Below are 21,145 nucleotides of genomic sequence, written 5' to 3'. Positions count from 1 at the left end.
CTATACTTTGGTTGTAACTGATTTGCTAGGTGTTTAAGATCAAACTGGTCAAAGTGACCTGTTCCTGTCAAAGAGTCAGCTAAGTTTCCACAGGGGTCACTCATAGAGAACTTAAGAGCAGTTTCTTAGCTCTATTAGTGCAATTGGTTAGGCAGGGTCTTTTCGATGACGTGACTTTCCTTGAAAGTGCCAGGGATGTCTCCCTTTTTCTGTGACCCTCCTTTGCAGCAGATGCACTGAGTCGCTTTTTCTCTAGCAAGTCTCATCAATCTCCTTGCTCAGGAGGTTGTGTGACCCAGAGTTGCAAAGCTTTTTGGAGAAGTCCTCTTATTCCCTGGGTTCAGGCTGACTTTGAGGGCAAGACCCAAATATGGAGTTTTTCTTGGCCTCTGTATTTAATTTCTATCTTTAAGTTTGATCTTAACCATCAAGCAAGTCAGTCTCACCAGTCATAAAGTAAGAGTACTGGGCTTTAGCTTTAATGTCTATAACTTTACAGTTATTTACCCCCTTTTTATCTAATTGGGGTTTACATGATCTGTTCTATAGGTGATGGCTTACTATTCCAAGTTAATTTATGGTGTTCGCTCTTGAAGCAGTACTTCTGCAAAATATTGATCAGGCAACAATTAGAGTTTACAAGGAAAATACAAAATAGAATTACCAACAGTAAAACATTCAGTTTGTGCAATAGCTATCTTGAATTTTGGCTGAGTCCCATTTTTGCTATTGCATATTACACTCTTTCTTAAATGTCATTTTACATATACCCTATTGATGACAGGTTCTATAACAGAATATTAAATGATAGGGTTACCATTACAGACAAGTTTAATTTGGAGAACAGCAGCTTGATAAATTTTCTGCTTTAAAAACTTGCATACCTGGAAAATATGAACACATTTAATATACAAAGAATAATGTTTTTAAGTATGTTACTCCATGGAATAACCTTATAAATTAATCAGATGTTTCTAACAAACACATTTGAGTAATCCCATACATGTTGACTCCAATTCACTCATCTTATTGTAGAAAAACCAAGATATTAGACAAGTGTACCAATAGTATTTGCTGTCTCTTTTCTGTTGAAGAAAATTTCTAGAAAAGTTGATGTTAGGCATTTTATAAACATTAATATTTTATTAGTTTGACCACTTAGAGACTTGTGAGTTAATTTTAAGGACATTTTACTTTATTAGTATACCCAATTTAAATTGAACCTCATTAAATTACGTGAATTAAAAATATTTGGATCCATTTTTAAAAATTTAATTTTTATGCGCGCTTATATTTAACACAAAAGTAAAGGCCTTGTAATATTTATCTCCATTGCAATGTAGCAGATGTTCAAAAATAACTCGAGTTGGATAAAAAGAACTGATCAAAAATCATTAACCTAGGTCTGTAGGATCAAAATTGTGAGCTCAAAAATACAGCATTTAAGAAAAACAAAGTCCTGGAAGAAAAATGATAATGGTTATTAATTAAAGCATGAGAAAATGAGAAGGAAAGTAAAGGTGAAAGGGAGAAAAGAATTCTGAGTTGTAGCCCAGGAGAAATTTAAAATGGACACTTTTTTTTCCTTGGGTTTGAAACTGGTCTCCTATTGAGCCTTTCTTCATTTACATTTCAATGTAACCGTTGACTGAGATCTGAATCTGAAAGGGGCTAATATGTTCTAGTAGAGACTTGATGCTTAGGACCTTTTAATTTCTTGAATCTGTAGGGAGAGCTAAGATAAGAAAGAAAAGATTTGAAAATAAGAAATTAGCCAAGAGAATGTGTTCAGGTTTTACTCCCTCCTTGTCAGCCACCTCCAGTAAAGGAGCTAGAATGTGTGTATGAGACCGCATGGTTGGGGAACTTGGAGGGCTGAATGAAGAAGCGGAAGGAGAAACAGAATGAGGTGAACTTGGAAGGGAAAGAAAGGTTAAAAGGTGGGGGAGAAGCCAAGAGAGGTTTAGCAAGAAAGAAAGGAAACAAGAAGGGGAAAAGTTCCTTTCCATTCACCGGGTTGCCCATATATGTACTTAATTATAACTAGCATAATTAGGCATACAATTTTACTTAGTATAAAGCTAGAATTTAGGGTGTCATAAATAGACCATTCTGACTTACTATCTAAAGGACAATTTAGCTCTGATTCAGGGAATAGGTGAAGGGGATTGAGATGATTTAATAAGCATCTCAGGGGCGAGTTTGCTGGGCTGGATGTCCTGAATCCCATGGTAAGCTGAGACCCACCTGGGTAGTGGATTTGGCGTCCCAGAATCCACGGTACCAGACAACGAGAGGTTAAAAACAATGATTAGGTCGTCACCCGAAATCACTGTTTAACCGGGCAAAAAGCCGAGAGAGAGTTTGAAGACCTGGCCAGGGTTTCGGGAGGGAACCGCGAGAGGATGGGGAGAAAAGCCGCAGAGCAGCAAGAGGGACTAGCAGCGGCAGAAGTGAGTAAACTTCAAACCCAAGAAAGAATCACAACACCATAAAATTCAGACATCCACCCAACAACTAAGACCAATTATGAGGACCAAGGAGGTACCCCCACACCTCGGCGGTTGAGTGGCAGGAGCCACGAGGGGTGAAGCCACAGGGCGGCGAGAGATGAAGCCGCTGGGCGGGCAGCGAAAGGCTGCGAGCCGGCGGAAGGAGCTGGGGATTGGCCGCTTTATAATAAGGAGGGGGCTGCAGCGGACTGCAGGTGGAGGTGAGGGTAGCCGAGATGTGTTTAAATGGTCAGGGGCCTGCCTAAGGGGAACTCACCAATTTTGGAGTCCGGTGTTGTATGCAGAAAACTGGGCATCCAGGTAAATGGAAGGTGAGCCTGAATCTGGGGGCGCAGGAGAAATCGGATGGGATTCCGCTTGCTTAGTCAGCGGAAAAAAAACACCCATCCCGGGTTTCGGCACCAGATGTTAGTTAGATGTAAAGGGGGGCAGTTTTGGTTCGTCCATAACTCCCAGAAAAGATGCTCCGCAGATACAGGTCTCACACGAGGAACTTTTATTCAAGCGGACAAAATGTGTCCGCTCGGGGGAAAGGGGAAAGGGAAAAAGAGAGAAGATGGCTCACGGTTCTTTGTATTGGAATTTCGAGGGCTGGGAGGAACCAATTATGGAGGAGAATTATTACAGACTGACTGATGGACCAATGACATATTGGAACGTAATGTGGGGGGGGGGCAGGAAGGTTATGGCGACGTAAACTGGAAATTCCTGTAACGGGAAAGGCGGGCTTAACACAGATTTACAGGTGATGCCTGTAGCGGGAGAGGAAAAGGTGGCTTTATACCTAACACTCACAATGAGGAGGAAAATTTTATTTTGGCTCATGATTTTAGAGGCTTCAGTCCTTGGTTACTTGACCCCATTGACTTTGGATCTGTGGCAAGGCAGTGTATCATGATGGGGAATACGCAGTACAGCAAGTTTCTCACCTCATGGTGGCCAGGAAGCAAAGAGGAAGAGGAAGATCCGGGTCCTAATATCCCTTTCATGGGTATGCTACCATATGACCAGTAGATTTCCAACGAGACCCCACCTCTTAAAGGTTATAAACCTCCCAATATTGCCATGACTTGGGAACCAAGTCTTTAACACATGGGACTTTGGGGTCACTTATCCAAACTGTAGCAACAGTCTGTAAAGTTTTACCTTATCTTTATTGGACTAAAACTTCTTAATATATGATAATAAAAACAAATGGTGACATACCATGATTCCTTGTTTTGTATTTGATTTAAAGTGATTATTTTAATATTTCACTGTTTTATCTAAGAGTGCTCTAAGTTTTTATAAAAACAATTTATCCAGTGTACTACTTATCTGTTGCTTAAAAACAAGCACTTTAAAAATTAATGGCTTAAAACAGTAAACATATATATCTCATATTACCTCTGAATAATGAATCTAGAGCACTTTAGGTGTTTGATTCTGGCTTGGATCTCTAGTTGAAGTCAAAATATCAGCCAGAGTTGTAGTCAAATGAAATTTTGAGCAGAACTGGAGTTTTGGCTTCCAAAATGTTCCGCTCATATGATTGGCAAGTTGATGGTTTTGTTCAGAGACTTCAGGTCTGCTCCCCTCAAAGGATGCAATCAGAGAGCGCAAAACAGAAATCAAAAAAATTTTTAACAGCCCTGAAAGTCACATAGCCAAAAGCCCAGTACTTGTCCCCAAGTAAGAGAGGACACAGTTTTAAGAAAAAGGAAAAAAGAAGTTTTATTGCTTTGCTAGCAAAGGAGAAGCACAGGGGACTCCTGTCCCAAAGACTGTGATTCTGCCCATCAGGAGGAACAAGAGGATTTTAAAGGAGTTCTTCAAGACTACATTCCAGATGTGCCCTGACAAGGGGTGTGGGGCACCCTGATGGTGTGTTAACACTCATTTGTTAATGAGTGGAGATATTCACTACCTAGATCCTCTGGCAGATATCTCCTTCCTGTGGAGCACAGATAAATCAAGGTTATCTTGTTTTCCACCCCCAGGTTAGGGAGGGGGAGAGGAAGAAGAGAAAAAGGAAAACATGTCCCTTTTAAAAATAAGCCTCAGAGCTATATTCAAAAGGTGAAGTGGACCACTGTTACAGTCACACACTGTTTTATACACAATATCTTATTGAGTACACAGATCAACCCATTGTAACATGAGGGGAATTAAATAAAAATTCATGGGAGGTCTTTGTTTTCAATTGAGTTCCTGCACTGGGCAGACCAATCAAAAATGGAGTCATGCTAGCTAGATGCCATGTAATCATAGTGAACTTAGATTCAAATGAACAGACCCATTTTCCAAAAACAGGAGATTTATGGCAACCAATCCAAAGGTGCCCAGTCAACTTGTGCTGGTATAATTGGGAAATTCTCTAGGCTTTAACACTTAAGCAATCAATTCACTTTTTGTTCTTTATTTCTTCTCTCTGCATCCCTTCTAAGGAAATGGCTTGAGGCTATCCTTCAGCAAAATAATGCAATAATGTAAAAAAAAGGAAGTCACAGGATTAAAAAACAATGGGTCAATCTAGTCCATCAACAATGGGAAGTCCAAAAATGAGAACTCTAAAAAACTCTGAAGTACAACCAGTTTGGACCAAAGAAAGAATCAAAGACTCCGGGCATTTGGTAACTGAAAAAAGGAATCTTTATGGCAGATGTTAGGTTGGAATTTGGTCGACTATATGAGGAAGAGTAGGACGACTGAGACAGAAGGCAGCGCACCACATGGTGACCAATCAAACAGGTAGGAAAACTCCACTGATCCTTACCTCCACCTGTCACTCAGCAAGACCGCCGCCCATACCAGCCTATAAAGACCCTGGACAGCAGGATCCATGTGTGATTTTCTCCAGCTCCCTAACCTGACCTGTACCCCGAGAGGTTAGGAATTTTGACCAAGAGCCAAATTCCAATAAAGCTTGCTTCAGTCGCTTTCTGTCGCAATTTATTTGGCCACTAGCCGTGACCCCACCCCCAGTTTACAGCAGATAACCTTCATCCATGAGATTAAAAGAAACTAGGTTATAACTAAGACAGATAATAGTATAAGGGAGGAAAGCAAATCGACATTCTAAGGGGAAAAGAATTAGGTGAGAAAGAATCTTCCAAATAGGAAGTAAAACAAAAGGCACATAATTTTAAGCAATCAATGAAAGAAAGCAACTATTGAATTGGATGCCTAGTGCAGAAAATATATTCTAATATTCTACTTGACCAATTCAAGTATATTTGGTTATTAAAAATGACTGTGGCGTGTAGATGAGGGAAGGGGCAGGAGAAGCATTACTATTTTTATTGAAAGAGATGCCAAAGAAGTTGAATATAGAAGTTTGAGTATATTTGAAATTTAAAATATGATAGAATATTTAAAATAACATAAATATGAAACATTAGGAAGAAGAGAATTCATCTGTAAGCTCAGTACTCTCTCATATAGAAACCAGACTTTTGAGAAGAAACTAGATTCTCTGCTTCGCCAATTTCTTTCTGGGCTATTATCTCACAAGTTTGAAGAATAAAATCCATGGCCAAAAATGGAAAGAAAGAGTAAACTGTAACAGTGGTCCACTTTATACTTTGAATAGAGCCCTTGCTGCTCTGCCACTGCTACTTATTTTTAAAACAGACATCTTTCCTTCTCTTCCTCTCCGACCCTCTTTGAAAAAGTAAAGGCCTTGATGGGGCCCATTGCCCTGATTGCCAGACCATTATTTATTCTTATTCAATATGATGGAATCAATTGCATAGTTTCTAAAGTTAATAAACCAATAAATACAAGTAGAAATATATTTTCTGGAATTATGGAGATACACATTTACTATGTACAACTGGTAAAATTACTCAAGAAATTCCATGTGTTTGTGGTCAGTCACTTGCACACACATGGAAGACACAACCAAAACATTCACTTACCTATAAATAAAACTGTGGATCACTTTGAAACGTCCCTGAATTTACCCATGTTTTCTTTCAAAGATACACATGCTTACCAGAAATCTCATTCTTCAAAACCACAAAAAGAATGGGAGAACTGGGTGTTGGTTGTAGAGGAATCAGCAAGATCATGCTGGTCTGAAGCAGATTAAGTTTACTGGCAGTTCCAACACAGTGTGCTTGATAGGCATCTATCTGAGTGAGATACCAACACCAGAACCAAAATAAAAAAGTAAGTTAAAAAAAAAAAAAAAAACTCAAAATTTGGAAATTGAATCAATTACCAGTCTGTAGACAAGTAGGAATGCAGTAAATATGTTCTGGGATGACTGCCTGAAACCCACAGGGTTTTCGATGGATTGCTTATGGGATGGTCATTACGTGCTGTATTAGGTGGGCATGGAAGTATAGCAGTAATTGGGACATGCTGACTTTATGTCTTGATCTATAAGCCCATGATTTGCTAATGGGCAGAATGCTTATAGAGTCTGAAAATAGATTTCAACTCCTATGCAAAAGTGAATCTTTATAGTAACATAAATCTATCAACTTTAGACAGAGCAGAGTTGTAACAGCTTGCAGTCAGGTGACTTAGTGACCATCTGCATGACAGAGTATTTGACGGAGGCCACATTTGTGTCACATTAATGCATCTAAATTGACTTTTAGGGTATGATTTTTTTCTTATTTTTATGTTTTTATTAATAACAGGTCACTTCACAGAATCTAGCAGTACACTCTCCTGCCCTATTGCTCCTGAGATTTATATGAGTAAATATCTTGCTTAAAATAACCATGACAACACATTCTCTGCTCTCTAGCCCCAGGTAATAGTATACTTTAATTAAGATATACATTATACAAATATCTACTCATCTTAGTTTTCAGCATGAAAGGGATTGAAATTTGTTCCACCAAAGAAGCTAAGTCAACACACACACAGGCTGAGTGCAGGTATATTAGCATTTCAGAGGCTCAAGTGTCATAACTGGTTTCACTAAACAAAGCCATAATGTACATTTCAGAAAACTACCAGGAATGAAAATCAATTCTGTATTTCAATTGAATTCAAATAAATCCCTTATCATGTATCTGCACTCTGCATATCCCTTCAAGGATTTCTAAGAATTATTTGCAATGAAAGTCTTCCTTAAACTTGTTTACAGAGAGGCATAAATTTGCCATTTTTCTTAAATGGAAAGGTCTACCCTAGGAGATGTAAGGAAATAGATTATGTCCTCAAAAGTGACTAATGTTGCCTTTCTATATTTTCAATTTCTATGTAGGTGCAATTTGTACAATTTTAATTTGAGTATTAATTTGCTCACTCTCTTTGGGAAATGGATTAAGTAAATTAGTAGTGGTATATAAAGTCTAGTGTCAAATCAATAAACAGCAGTAACACACACCAAATATTCAATTATATGTACATTTAGTTTTTCTATACATTGTTGGAATATAAGATTATTTTATTATTTTTTAAGAGAAATCTGGGAAGTTAAGGCATTAGAATTAGATTTAGTCTTAAAAACATCTTTATCTTTCTGAATCTTAGGATGAGGCAAGATACTGGTGTGTTGTCATGATATTTGAAAGCTAAAATGCTGACAAATTTAAGATCTTATAAAAGTCATTCTTCATTGAAAGAACAGAACCAATGAAATATGCTTTTGTGAGTAAAAAATAAATTCATGGGTTCTGAATTTTTTCTTGAAGCCTGTTTATTTGTTGCTCTAATTTCAGCATAAAAACATTGTTATACCTTATTTAAAATATAAAATGATAAAATGCCTCAATTTAAAAATTAAGAGAAAGTTATTCCAAATCACCAAATAATGGAGACCATCAAGGCCACAAAATCACACAACTCCACATAGGAACAAGTGGGAATGGTGACCCTTGTTGTATAATATGTAATATGAATGGATCTGAGGCTCGGGGCAAGGTCCTGGAACCGCGTGAGGACCATGAATGTTTCTTATATTTCCTATTCTTTGTATCAAAGACACAAAAGAGGACTCAACATTCTCATTGGTTTTCTAATGTGTCCCAGAGTGTTCCTCTTTCAGCACCCCCGACCCCACCTCCACCTACCACATCCACCCCATCCACCTACTCTACTTCCAATACTTTAAGCTGCCTGAGTATCTTCTTTTACTGGTTGGTGATTAGATTCCTTGTCAGGTTTTCTGTCCAAGGGAAGCTATAGCACAGAGCCATCAAGAGGAACTACACCCTCATTCTGTTAAAATGAAGGAATGGTAATAGTAACTCCTGTAAAATAAAGATAACAATTTATTTTTTGCCTAATGTATGAGCTGGGACGATTAACTCTTAGTCTCAGATCTTCTCTTGTCTTATTTTGATTACCCTGAAGATAAATAGATGCATGTATATAGACACGTATGTAATCTCAGGAATTTTAGTTATGAATAATTATTTTTGCAATGCTGGAGCTACATCCCCAGCCCTAAAATTTCCATAAAGGTTTTTATGGCAATGACTTGGGGTCCATTTAACTTATGGCATAATAATCAAGATCTGAGGTTTCTCTATTATTTACATTTATTCCTTCAATTTCTCTGGAGCTTCTTGCCATCTCTCATCTATAGTTCTAACTGAATATTCCCTTGCTACTCTCTTATAATTGACATATGGTCATATTAAGAAAGTGTTAAGTGAGAAGTGTTTGGATAAAGAATAGGGGGAAGAACATGGGGGATGGAGAGGGCATGTTCTTCCACTTTAAGGAAATCTTCTATAAAAATAGTATCTGTATAGAATATATTTGCTGGGCTGAGTGTTCACACACACAAAAAGTCCTTCAACTGATCCTTTGTGCTTTTAAATATGAAGCAAATCAATAGGGTTTGATACAGAGATATTTAGAGATTTGAGAAATAAATGGAAGCTATATTTTTAGGAACCAAAACAACAACAAAAAATGAGTCTCAAGCAGTTTTTCATCCCTGAAATGAAAAGCAAGCTCATAGAAAATCAACACGGGTATTGAAAACCCTGATATACTTATGGCCATTCAGAAACACAGCTCTGATTCACTATGTATCAAAGGTCTCTTTGGGATCACAGCTACCAGATTTTAAATTTACAAGGATAATGGAGCAAAACATAGCATCTGACAGATATGGTGTGAACTACTTGCTTAAGGTAGTTCATATTTCAACATTAGATCACATTTCATTCTTTTGATGATGTCACATCTTTATTAAGCTGGATTTTTATTGATCGCTGAGATAAAAGTGGATAGTGCATGGAAATCAATATGGAATAGGAAATGAAGGTGTCAGCAGCCAATTTGATTGTAAATTTGAGAGGTTCCAGGAGCACAAATTCACTTAGACTTGTAGTAATTTGTTAACCGTGGTTACTTAAACATCAAATGAAAATACTTTTAATTTATGAGTATTGCTATTCTTTTCAAAAGGCCACTACATCATTCTTAAGACAGATTATTAAGTTTTTTGGACCTAACTACGTCATAAACAGAATGGTTAAGTATTACTCTTGGCCTATAAGGTGCCATGAAACAATGATGGAGACATTAAAGATCCTGGGAAACAAGGAGGTTTAAATCTAGATCTAAATCACACAATTTAGTGTTATTTGACACTATTTAAATCTGTTGACTTTTCTTTGAAAACAGTCAAGAAAGGTCAAGTGACACTACTCTTGAAAGTTTATTTGGTATGTGTACATATGCATGCATATGATTCCCCAAATCTGTGGTTAAATATTCCCCAGACCAATGAACAGAGGCAAGGTTTTCTTGGGTAGCTGAGTAGCATGTACTCCTGCCCACAACTCCCATTTCTGGAGTGAGACTACTGAAGTTGCACCATGGTATCATGGGATAAAAACCCTTTAGTAGGGAAACTCCTAGTGATTTAGTTCTGAGAAGCCAAGTCATTTAGAGTTATAAATGGAGAAACCTTTCATGCTGCTTGATAAAGAAATTGATACATCTCAGTTTGGTATTTCATTTCTTAATCAACCCACAAATGTGAAAATGGTCCTTGCCCCAAAGAAAGTGAAAATTATCCCGGGCAGCATTGTCTACCCAATGATTGGTACCTTTCCCTTCACCATTTGATGTGTAGCTCAAGTTCCCATTTCTTCTGAAGTTCTTCCTTAATTTCCCAGATGCAATTAGTAAAGCCTTTCTTTGTGCATCTATTTATAACATTTATATCACTGTTATTGTTTCTATAGGTTTTCCTCCTAGCTTGTAAATTCAGTAGAAATAGGAATTTTCTTGGGAACCTTTGTCAAATTGTCCTAACAGTCCTCATAACCTTAGGAGGAACCACACAATGATCTTTCTTTTAAAATAAATTCATTAATGAATTATGATTGTTACCCACTACAGGAGTTCTTAAATTTTGGGGGACATATAGAAAATGATAACAATTCTCTAACATGGCAGAGTACATGTGTGAGGGTGTGACTATGAGGCAAACTGTTTTTGGCCACCCTCACATTGGAGAAGCATCCATATTTTAGCACATCGGTAAACCACTTGTGGGACCCTGTGCACTCCAACATATTAATTGGTAAGCTGAATTTTATTGTACTTTGGTTACACTAACAACTTTATATAAAATGTTCAGTAGAAACCCTATAAGCATTATAACAAAGGTAACACTTAGAAGTTGCAAAACCCCACAAAATCTCTGTTCTAAAATCATTGAACTTGCTATTTAATGGTTATGGAAAAACTGCAGAACTTGTCACTAAATCCATTTCACCCTGGGGCTTCTGCTGTCAGGGGAATCATCTGAGGTAGAGACATTGAACAGGGATCTTTTGAGATTTCATTAGCATAAAAACTTCTTGTTCATGAAATATCTGCTGAGATCTGTAGCACAGGCTAGGTGCACAGATGAATGGGTCTGGTGAATCCAGGGTAAGAAGCGTAGAAGTCATGAGATGACATCACGTCATGTCACTCTGCCAAACACTCCAGCAGCTATCCATTACATTTACAATACAAATTCCTTAACATGGCTTCCATGGATGTAGACTGTACATTGCTTATTTCTCTAACCTCAGTCAATCATTCTACAAATATTAAGTATGTACTATATTCCAAACATTTGTGGTATACATAAGTGAAGAAAATTAAGAGCCTTGTCGTCATGGTATTAACATTATAGTGCAAAGAGAAAATAGACAATAATCTATAAAATAAAAATGCATAGTAAATAGAATGTTAGAGATGACAAAGCTCTTGAGAAAAAGGAAAAAGTTGGGGAAGTTAAAGGGTATTTTGATTGTACCAGCAGAAAAGTGAACAGCAATCATTTTTTCTATGAAAAAATAATAATCTTATTTTAATATTTAGATTTTTTTAGGTTTTTTTCAGTCATACAGTCTCTGTCACAAGCACTCAGTTCTGCCTTTGTCTCAAAGGAAATAATAGACAATACAGTAATGAGTATGGCTGTACTTTATTAAAACTTTAGGAAACTGGACTGATCTGAAAAATAAAGTGTAATTAGGGAACTCTTGGATTACAGTATTAAATCCTCACTAAGAGATGCCTCATTGAGAAGGCAGATTTAAGAAAAGACTTGAAGGATATCTCATATCACTTTCCTGTGGTTCACATTGCTCTTTTCTGCTAATTGTTATGTCTAGTAATCAACACCAAGGTTGTTCTTGTTTTAGGACTTTTATATTAGCTAGACCTTCTATGTGGAAATTTCTACCTCAGATTATGGATTTTTCTCTTCATCTAATTCTCAAATTGTATGTCATCAAACCAAATGTTATCTTCTTAAATGGCCTCCTGACAATCCTACCCAAAGTACCATACCCACCCAAATTACTCTCCATTATATTATCCCATATAGTTTTGATCATAAGATTTATTATCAGGTGATAAATCTTTTTTTTTTTTTAGTGCATCTGTTAGAAATATGTTTTCATCTCTCTCTGATTGTGTAAGTGTCATGAGGGGAGCAAGCTGCTCTCTTTTCACACTTCTAGCATATGCTCAACACCTGCAGTTGTGTTTGGACTACAGTAGATCATCTATAAATATTTTTAAATGAATGAGAATGGATGTCATTTCCAAAGAGACCATCTGACATTCAGTTCCAGCAAAGTGTTACATAAAAGATTGAGATATTTGTTATCAGACATTCTTAGTTTTCAAAAGAAACTAGAAATCCAAATTTTTATGTGAAATATCTCAAGTTTAAATGACATTAATTCAAAACTATAAAAATCCTTTGCATGTCAAACTAAATAGTTCAGCAAGCTAGTTACCTGAGACTTCTGCCATATGTAATCATGGACTAAACCAGTTGATGTTTTTAGTATGAAAGGTGACTGAGTTGACTTGTTAGGGTCAATGGTTAGTTGCTATAGTACTCAAGTCTTCTGACTCCTACTCTTATTCTATTCCTATAAGAATAGAATACACATGTTAAAACAGTTTTTTACTGAAGAATCAATATGCTATAAGAAAACATGCGGATCCAAGATGGCGGCCTAGAGGGAGACTGCACCTCCAGTCGCTCCACAACCCAGGAGTTAAGAAGGGGAGGCATTGAGAGACTCGGACTGAAGTGGAGCCACGGGTGAGTCTGCCCACTGGGTAAAGCTCGGCCCGGGTGGCAGGCCCAGATAGAGGTGGCTTATTGGAGCCGGGCAGGGCAGCTAGAGTCATCCACAGGCAGTCCTGCGCACTCCGGCGGTGGGCCCCACCCACACAGCCAGCTTCTCCAGGTTCTCGGAACGGAACTGGCCCGCTAGTGAGAGCCTGTCTGAACAGAGCAGGCTCCGAGTCCCGGAGCCGCTGCAGTGCAGTGTACTCCTGCAAAGAACCAGCGGAGAGCCTCGATCTGCAATCAGCCTCAGGGATAAGGGCAGGGCAGCCGGAGACCTCTTCAGGCGGCTCTGCCCACTCCGGCTGCGGGCTCTCTTCACGGGGCGATCCAAGATGGCGGCCTAGAGGGAGACTGCACCCCCGGTCGCTCCAGAACCCAGGAGTTAAGAAGGGGAGGCATTGAGAGACTCGGACTGAAGTGGAGCCACGGGTGAGTCTGCCCACTGGGTAAAGCTCAGCCCGGGTGGCAGGCCCATATAGAGGTGGCTTAGCAGAGCCGGGCAGGGCAGCTTGAGTCTTCCCAAGGTTGTCTTCCACACTCCGGCAGTGGGCTCTTCCCACACGGCCAGCTGCACGGTGCAGGCCCACAGTGAGAGCATTTCCCCACAGAGCCAGTTCCAAAACGTGGAACCAGTAGGGGGCTAGGGGCAGTATTCTTCGAATGAGCTGCTTTATCAGATTCCTCCAAGACATCAGGCTACTGAAGGCTGGGAGGTGATACACTGGAAATCTACTGGGACACTATAAGCCAATAGTGGAAAACTGCAATATCTCAGGGTCCCACTGACAACTGACCATTATGAGAAAACAAGGGAAGAAAATGTCCCAAACAAACCTAGATACTACATCAATAAAACCCAATGACAGCACAGCAGAAGAAATGTCAGAAAGGGAGTTCAGAATGTACGTAATTAAAACGATCAGGGAAGCTAATGAGGAGATGAAAGAGCAAATGCAGGCATTGAAGGAGGAGATGAAAGAGCAAATGCAGGCATTAAATGATCGCACCAATCAACAGTTAAAAGACCAAATACGGGAAGCAAGAGATCATTTCAATAAAGAGTTAGAGATACTGAAAAAAAACCAAACTGAAATCCTTGAAATGAAGGAAACAATAAACCAAGTTAAAAACTCCATAGAAAGCATAACCAATAGGATAGAACACCTGGAAGACAGAACCTCAGACATTGAAGACAAAATATTTAACCTTGAAAACAAAGTTGAACAAACAGAGAAGATGGTAAGAAATCATGAACAGAATCTCCAAGAACTATGGGATATCATGAAAAGGCCAAATTTGAGAATTATTGGGATTGAGGAAGGCTTAGAGAAACAAACCAAAGGAATGAACAATCTATTCAATGAAATAATAACAGAAAATTTCCCAAATCTGAAGAATGAAATGGAAAACCAAGTACAAGAGGCTTATAGAACTCCAAACATACAAAATTACAACAGACCCACACCAAGGCACATTATTATGAAAATACCTAACATACAAAATAAAGACAGAATTTTAAAGGCCGCGAGAGAAAAGAATCAAATTACATTCAGAGGGAAACCAATAAGAATATCAGCAGATTTTTCAATCCAGACCCTAAAAGCTAGAAGGGCCTGGAACAACATATACCAAGCCCTGAAAGAAAATGGATGCCAACCAAGAATCTTATACCCAGCAAAACTTACCTTCAAATTTGACGATGAAATAAGATCCTTCCATGATAAACAAAAGCTAAAGGAATTTACAAAAAGAAAGCCAGCATTACAGAACATTCTCAGCAAAATATTCCATGAGGAAGAGATGAAAAACAACGATGCAAATCAGCAACAGGAGGCGCTAGCCTAAAGGAATAGCCAAATAAAGGAGAAACCAAATCATGTCAAAAACAAATATGAGTCAATTGACTGGGAATACAAATCACATCACAATAATAACCCTGAATGTTAATGGCCTGAATTCATCAATCAAAAGACACAGACTGGCAGATTGGATTAAAAAGAAAAATCCAACAATATGCTGCCTGCAAGAGACTCATCTCATAGAAAGAGACACCCATAGACTAAAGGTGAAAGGATGGGGACAACATACCATGCACACGGACACAGCAAAAAAGCTGGAGTATCCATCCTCATCTCAGATAATGTGGACTTCAAACCAAAACTAGTCAGAAGGGATAAAGAAGGACATTACATGCTGCTTAAGGGAAGCATAAATCAGCAAGACATAACAATCATAAATATCTATGCCCCGAACATAGGCTCATCCACGTACGTCAAACAAATCCTTCTCAATTACAGAATTCAAATAGACCACAACACAATAATACTAGGCGATTTTAACACACCTCTCTCACCACTGGATAGATCGTCCAAACAAAAATTGAATAAAGAAACTATAGATCTCAACAACACAATCAGCAATTTAGACTTAACGGACATATATAGAATATACCATCCAACAAAGAATGAATACACTTTCTTCTCAGCAGCACATGGATCCTTCTCTAAAATAGACCATATTTTATGCCACAAAGCTACTGTTAGTAAATACAAGAAGATAGAGATACTACCTTGTACTCTATCAGATCATAATGGATTGAAACTAGAAATAAATGACAGAATAAAAAACAGAAACTTCTCCAATACCTGGAGACTAAATAATACACTATTATATGATGAATGGATAACAGAAGACATCAGGAGGGAAATAAAAAAATTCTTAGAAGTAAACGAGAACAAAGACACATCATATCAAAATCTCTGGGACACTATGAAAGCAGTACTTAGAGGAAGATTTATTTCATGGGGTGCATTCAAAAAAAGAAGTAGAAATCAACAAATAAACGACTTAACACTACAGCTCAAAGCACTAGAAAAAGAAGAGCAGACCAATACCAAAAGTAGTAGAAGACAGGAAATAGTTAAAATCAGAGCCGAAATCAACGAAATCGAAACAAAAGAAACAATCGGAAAAATTAATAAAATAAATAGTTGGTTCTTTGAAAAAATAAATAAAATTGATAAACCCTTAGCCACACTAACAAAGAGAAAGAGGGAGAAAACTCAAATTACTAAAATTCGGAATGAACAAGGAAACATCACAACAGACACGAGTGAAATACAAAACATAATTAGAAGCTATTTTGAAAATCTATACTCCAACAAAACAGAAAACCTTGAAGACATCAACAAATTTCTAGAGACATATGAACTACCTAAACTGAACGAGGAGGACATACACAACTTAAATAAACCAATTTCAAGCAATGAAATAGAAGAGGTCATCAAAAGCCTACCAACAAAGAAAAGTCCAGGACCAGATGGGTTCTCAGCCGAGTTCTACAAAACCTTTAAAGAAGAGCTCATTCCAATACTCCTCAAACTATTCCATGAAATAGAAGAGGAGGGAACCCTACCAAACTCGTTCTATGAAGCCAATATCACCCTGATACCTAAACCAGACAGAGACACATCAAGGAAAGAAAATTTCAGACCAATATCCTTAATGAACATCGATGCAAAAATTCTCAACAAAATTTTAGCAAATCGCATACAAATATATATTAAAAAGATAGTGCACCACGATCAAGTGGGTTTTATCCCAGGGATGCAAGGTTGGTTCAACATTCGGAAATCAATAAATGTCATTCACCCATATCAACAGACTTAAAGTTAAGAATCACATGATTATTTCAATAGATGCAGAAAAAGCATTCGATAAAATACAGCATCCCTTCATGCTCAAAACACTAGAAAAAATTGGGGTAATGGGAACATTCCTAAACATTATAAAGGCCATCTACGCTAAGCCCATGGCTAATATCATTCTAAATGGTGAAAAACTGAAAGCGTTCCCCCTAAAAACTGGAACAAGGCAGGGATGCCCTCTTTCACCGCTTCTATTCAACATCGTCCTTGAGACTCTAGCCAGAGCAATCAGACAAACCAAAGAAATTAAAGGGATACGAATAGGAAAAGAAGAACTCAAACTATCCCTGTTCGCTGATGACATGATTATATATTTAGAGGAGCCTGGAAATTCCACCAGAAAACTTTTAGAACTCATAAGTGAATTCAGTAAAGTAGCAGGTTACAAGATCAATACTCATAAATCCAATGCATTTTTATACATAAGTGATGAATCTTCAGAAAGAGAAATTAGGAAAACTACCCCATTCACAATAGCATCGAAAAAAATAAAATACTTGGGAATCAATCTCACAAAAGAGGTGAAAGACATCTATAATGAGAACTACAGAACACTAAAGAAAGAAATTCAAGAAAACCTTAGAAGATGGAAAGATCTCCCATGTTCCTGGATAGGCAGAATTAATATCGTCAAAATGGCTATACTACCTAAAGTTCTATACAGATTCAATGCAATTCCAATTAAAATCCCAATGATGTACCTCGCAGAAATAGAGCAAGCAATTATGAAATTCATCTGGAAGAATAAAAAACCTAGAATAGCTAAAGCAATCCTCAGTAGCAAGAGCGAAGCAGGGGGTATTGCAATACCAGATCTTCAACTCTACTACAAAGCAATAGTAACAAAAACGGCATGGTATTGGTACCAAAATAGACAGGTAGATCAATGGTACAGAATAGAGGACATGGACACAAACCCAAATAAATAAATTTTCTCATACTAGACAAAGGTTCCAACAATATGCAATGGAGAAAAGATAGCCTCTTCAACAAATGGTGCTGGGAAAACTGGAAAACTATATGCAATAGAATGAAACTAAACCCCTATCTCTCACCCTACACAAAACTCAACTCAAAATGGATCAAGGACCTCGGAATCAGACCAGAGACCCTGCATCTTATAGAAGAAAAAGTAGGTCCAAATCTTCAACTTGTTGGCTCAGGATCAGATTTCCTTAACAGGACTCCCATAGCACAAGAAATAAAAGCAAGAATCAACAACTGGGATAGATTCAAACTAAAAAGCTTTCTCTCAGCAAAGGAAACTATCAGAAATGTGAAGAGAGAGCCTACAGAGTGGGAGAATATCTTTGCCAACCATACCTCAGATAGAGCGCTAATTTCCAGAATCTATAAAGAACTCAAAAAACTCTACACGAAGAATACAAATAATCCAATCAACAAATGGGCTAAGGAAATGAACAGACACTTCACAGAAGAAGATGTACAAGTAATCACCAGATATATGAAAAAATGTTCAACATCCCTAGTAATAAGGGAAATGCAAATCAAAACTACCCTAAGATTTCATCTCACCCCAATTAGAATGGCGATTATCAAGAATACAAGCAACAATAGGTGTTGGCGAGGATGTGGTGAAAAAGGAACACTCATACATTGCTGGTGGGGTTGCAAATTAGTGCAACCACTCTGGAAAGCAGTGTGGAGATTCCTCAGAAAGCTTGGAATGGAAACACCATTTGACCCAGCTATCCCACTCCTTGGCCTATACCCAAAGGACTTAAAATCAGCATACTACAGAGATACAGCCACATCAATGTTCATTGCTGCTCAATTCACCATAGCCAGATTGTGGAACCAACCTAGATGCCCCTCAGTTGATGAATGGATAAAGAAACTGTGGCATATTTATACAATGGAATATTACTCTGCAATGAAGAATGATAAAATTATGGCATTTGTAGGCAAATGGTCGAAATTGGAGAATATCATGCTAAGTGAGATAAGCCAATCTCAAAAATCTAAAGGACGAATGATCTCGCTGATAAGCGGATGAGGACATATAATGGGGGGTGGGACGGGCTAGCATTAGGTTTAGGGTTAGGTTTAGGGTTAGACTAAGGAGAGCAGTAAGAATGAAGGAAAGAAGGACTGTGTAGAGGCAAAAGAGGGGTGGGAGGGGTGGGAGGGGTGGGAGGGGTGGGGGGGAGGGGAAAAATATAATAAAAATCATTACCCTATGTAAACGTAAAAAAAAAAAAAAAAAAAAAAAAGAAATCATAAATAGGAACTCAAAACTATTATTAAAAAACAAAGAAATAGCTTTTCTCTCTAGCAAGACTAAGCCTCTCCTGTTACAGAATTTACAATTTAGTTGGGCTTTCAGTGGGCATCAATTTATAGATACACATGCAAAAGTTAGTTATTAATCCTCTTTGAAATATTTTTTTCTACTGAGGAAATGAGACTTAATAGAATTAGCCAAGGTAATTGTTAGACAGGAGTAAGTAGGTTGCTTTCAACTTAGGGATGTAGTTGTTTTTATTATTATTACTATTGTTACAGCTACTCTGTAGGAAATGCTGCATGTGATCTCAAAACTTAGTATTGCAAAACATGTTTACAAATAAGTAAATATTTAAATATAATTCCTTGTGAAGACAAGAAAGCCTAGAAAACTTCATCTTTAGGAATGATAAAAGGAATGAACTGGAAAGTTATTTTCTAAAAGAACATCAATATATTATTTATATTTTTTGCTAAGTATATTATATTGTTTGTTGTCTAATTAGCCTGACCCAGATATTTCCCACATTCGCTAATGTAAATATATTGTTGCAAGGCAAATTTTTGCTCTAAATTTTACTTTTTCATATAATCTTCAAAATCCCCTATAAGAACCCTCACACCCTAGACATATTTCTTGCTTGCAAAATTTGCTGTTTCCAGAAACTATGCCAACTAATGTTAACAAACACTGTGTTTATATTGCAAACAAAAACAGCTAACCCTTCATTCCCAGAAAATCACCCTTATTGAGTGGATTTCTGTTTATAGACACAGTTCAGAATGTTAGCATGTACAATATTAACAAAAGTGAAAACTTTATTAACCCTCTGAAATAGCAGTTAAGAGCTCTTTGATTAATTTTTTAACTGGAGTAAAATGAGAAAAGTAACCAGTTTGCATTGATAACTGATCTAAAGTTGATCAAATTTGATCCTCAAGATCTACACCTAAATAAACTCTACTGAAAAACTTTAAAAAAAAAAAAAAAAAGAAAACATGCATGTTAATTCATGCATATAATTTCAGAAAATATATTACCTTAAGGAATTTTTTTTTCACTTATAATTTTTACTTGACTTTGCCTATAGAGAGATGAAGGTCCTAAACCTTTGGATATTTGTGGCATAATTTGCAAGTAAAATGACAGTCAGAAGTCATATTTCATTGATTCAACAGTGTACCTCTGAGCACTGTGCCTGTCTATGATATTTTACAAATATGTTTTGTTTAAATGAATAGAATACATATTAATTATGATATTTGAAAAATGTGGGTAACTGCACTAAGAATATTTAGAATAACTGTGTACTATTGGAGAAACAATTTTACTCAATCATGAATGCTAAAAATGTAATATTTAACACAAATTCAATATATATGGATAAGAGCTGAATCTGTAACAAATGAAAATATTGAATGACCTAAGGGTCTCAATTCTGAATGTGCTATAAAATGCTAATTTTAGATGGTGAATAAGAAGTATTTTACATTTATCATTAATGTTTACCTTGAAAGGAAAATTTTATTATATTCAATTTTTGCATCAAACAACTGAGGTGTGGATAATTTATAGGCCTTTTCCAGGGTCACACAGGTAGTAAAGGGCACAGTCAGGGCTTGATGTATGCATCAGACTTTCTTGAACCACTCTGAAGACGATTGAAGCTTTACCTAGAGCAAACAGATAAAAGCCCAACTCTTGCTTCCTTAATCACATGATTTAAATAAGGTATTCCCTTTGCATTCACTTTTTCTCTTCAAAAACATGGTGCCATTGGATATAATCAGTTCTTCTAAGGGTTCACTTAGCTGATAAATGGTTGACAAAAAGCCACAGTGCAAATGAAAACATCCTCTATCCTCCTTACCGCATCATATTTCTTGGATTCCCATTTTCTTAGCCCTCTCAGTCATTTACATATCAGTATTTGCATTATTACAGTGGTTTGTTCTAACATCATCTGGGCCATAAATATTCCTTAAAAGCCTCTCTGTGTCTCTGTGACTGACTGCTTCATAGTACACCTGAGAGTGTTGAGAATCTGGGGTAAGATTGGCTTCTTGGTCAGTGATTTCATCTGCAGCCCCAAACAACAGCAACACAGGAAAACTGGTATTAA

This window comes from Sciurus carolinensis, chromosome 3 (genome assembly GCF_902686445.1).
Source record: "Sciurus carolinensis chromosome 3, mSciCar1.2, whole genome shotgun sequence".
Classification (NCBI taxonomy): Eukaryota; Metazoa; Chordata; class Mammalia; order Rodentia; family Sciuridae; genus Sciurus; species Sciurus carolinensis.
This window is presented reverse-complemented; position numbering follows the sequence as displayed.